The following is a 2930-nucleotide window of genomic DNA, read 5'->3' as shown; positions in this document are numbered from 1 at the left end:
GAGGCAGATGGGGTGGACACAGGCTTCTGCCCATCACACTATGCTGTATTATACAGCTGTATGATATTTTCATTCATTTCACATCAGTTGACCGTTTGCTGCTTTTTTGCTGTCCTGGAAAAATTGCATCCCTCTGCAGATCACCTAGAGACTGAGCATTTCGGTAACTACAGCCTCTCTCCCTGGCTACCTCCCTCCCTTCCTCCACCTTCCTCTGACTCTCTCTCTCCCTCCTTCCTTCCCTCTTTCCCTCCCTCCTTATGTTCTTCCCTCTTCCTCCTCCCTCCTCCTTTCTTGTTTTGTTCCTTGTTCTTTTGCATCACCCAGCTGGATAATTTCAGTAATTGTTCATGTTTTGTTTTCCAAAATCTGAAGCTGTACTTTGAATTAAGGATCATAACATATGCTGATTGTGGAGGACATTTAAGAATTGCTGAGGGAAAAAAAAAAAAGAATTGCTGAGGGAGTCGGGTGGTAGTGGTGACAGCTGGGAGACACCCTTCCCCCCCCCAACTACCCCAGCAGAGGCAGAGCATCTTTGTGAGTTTACGGAGTGAGTTCCGGATTCCAGGACAGCCAGGGCTACACAGAGAAACCTTGTCTCAAAAACTAAAAACAAAACGAGACAAAAAAGAGTTCCTGAAGGATGACTGAAAATATTTAAGAACTTCAAACTGTCAATATAAAAGCAAAGTTTTACTCCATGTGAATAGTTTTGGGAAAAATCTATGAAGAAAGGGAGCCCTAAAGGACAAAAGACAAAGGAAAAAACTGCAATTTTAATCTTTAGTAAAAAGAGCAGGGAAGGAGATTTAAAAAAAAAAAAAAAATCCTAAACTGGGCGCGATGTCACGAGCCTTTAATCCCAGCACTCAGGGAGGCAGAGGCAGGCGGATCTCTATGAGTTAGACCCCAGCTTGGTCTACAACGCGAGTCCAAGACAACCAAGGCTTCACAGAGAAACCCTGTCTCGGTAAAAATAAAACCAAACCAACCTTCAACACCACACACAGCATTAAGTAAAAAATAAAGATCACTTTCGCAGTGCTCGTGAACACTCTGATGTCATTAATTTTCATGTCACGCTACTCCCTAACTTTTCACTTTAGGCTGCTCTTAAAATAGAACATTGAAATAAAAAAACAAAAGAGGTTTCCTGGGCAGAATAGCCTAAAGGTTTCCAGCTGTTTTTCACTTAAATCTTACTTATTATTGTGTGAGTGCTGGTGTTATGTGGGTTTGTGATGTGGGTATGAAACTACTTGTGGGAGTCATTTCTGTCCTTCAACCACGTGGGCTCTGGGGACATAATAACAGCCCTCGGAGTTGAGTAAAACCGCCTTGACGGAACCACAGCATTAGTAATGTTTTCTTTTTCTTTTTTTTTTTTTCCTTTGGTTCTTTTGGTATTGGCTTGTTTGACAATAGCTAATTCGGAAGTACTCGGTTTGATAACAGGGTTAGATGCTGACCTGGAAAATTCAAAACTAGACCGCCCAACGTGGGGCTCGAACCCACGACCCTGGGATTAAGAGTCCCATGCTCTACCGACTGAGCTAGCCGGGCAGCTGGCAGGCTTGGTTTTCTAGGTCCCTTCCAAGGAATGACATTAGTTTAATTAGCGTCAAGTGATGTGCCAAATATTAATCTTTTTCCGAGTTTTTTTTATTTCTGTTTTTTTTTTCTCCCCGCCCCCATTTTTCGTAAATTTTTTCGCGAAACGAACCGTATTTTGTTTCTGCTTCCGGGCACCCAATCTTCTACTGTTTAACACAAATGTCTAAACGGCCCTCTAGCGGTCAGAGTCGCCTGTTCCTTTGGGTGAGGAAGCTGGTCTCCGAGGTCTTCCGTGCCTGTCACCCACAAGTTCCCCCGAGCTGCCAGGCCAGTGCTCTGCGCCCGCAAAAACGCAGCTCGGGACCAACGTCCCGAGAACCTACATCACCTCCGCAGACGGCTAAGAGCTGGCGAGATGGCTCAGTGGGAGGGAACTTAATTTCTCAATCCCAGCCAACGGGTTACTGGAGTTCCATCCCCGGGCAGATACCCACGGTGACAGGGGAGAACCGACCGCTGTGCGCGCACACACACACACACACACACACACACACACACACACACTTGTAACTTAAAATGCGTTTGAACAAGAAGCCACCAGAACTTACAAGGTTCTGGGAGCTTCGGAAGATAGGAGAGTCTCCAAGCTGGGGTGGGCTTTTCCCTGACTCAGCGGCCTGTGGGTCACCCACGATTGCGAGGAATCCCAATAAACTCACCGAGTTCTTACTCGGGTGCAATGACTCTGTCAAACTGGTGCCCTATCAAAACAGACGTCTGTTCGTGCATCCGGGGGAAAGTTGCACAGCACCTTCTACATAAAGAATATTGACTGTTTAAACCGTGGCGGGAACAGTGGGTGAACTGAGTATTCCCACAGGCTGCTACTTACCACCCCAATTTAGAAACAGGTTATCAAGAGAGATAATGGGTCTGTCATTAGTGACGCCTTACAAGGTCAACAGTAATTATTCTCAATTGCATGCGGACACCTTAGGTATTTATTGAGAGCAATGATGCTATTTAATATCACCAGAAATAGTTTATTGGGATCCATCCGCCTTTAGACCTCACCGCTGGTTTACAGGAAATAAAAGGGAATGGGTTGGAAAAAAAAGTAATAATAATACAAAGAAGAAGCAAAATGGTTGCTTTCTGGAAAGTCTTTTTATTTTTTTAAAACAGAAACTCACTACGAACCAGAACCAGACTGGCCTTGAACTCAGATCTGCTACCCGGAGCCTTCTGAGTGCCGGAGCTGCAGGCATGGCCCGTCCCATCCGGCCTCAGTCTTGTTTTGATTGCAGTGCTGGGAATCAAACCCAGACCTTCCTGTGGGCTAGGCAATGCACTGTCACTGAGCTACATAGAGA

The 2930-nt window shown here is 45.4% G+C and overlaps 1 non-coding gene across 1 annotated transcript; it reads right to left on the bottom strand.

Annotated features, from left to right (window-relative positions):
* Positions 1–1493: 1493 nt before the first annotated feature.
* Positions 1494–1566, bottom strand: Trnak-cuu (transfer RNA lysine (anticodon CUU)). Its single transcript has one exon. It is a non-coding gene; the product is annotated as a tRNA-Lys (tRNA).
* Between the last annotated feature and the right edge of the window lie 1364 nt (positions 1567–2930).

This window comes from Meriones unguiculatus, chromosome 6 (assembly GCF_030254825.1).
Source record: "Meriones unguiculatus strain TT.TT164.6M chromosome 6, Bangor_MerUng_6.1, whole genome shotgun sequence".
NCBI classification, from domain to species: domain Eukaryota; kingdom Metazoa; phylum Chordata; class Mammalia; order Rodentia; family Muridae; genus Meriones; species Meriones unguiculatus.
Note: the sequence above shows the minus strand (reverse complement) of the source record. Positions and strands in the feature narration are given on the sequence as shown.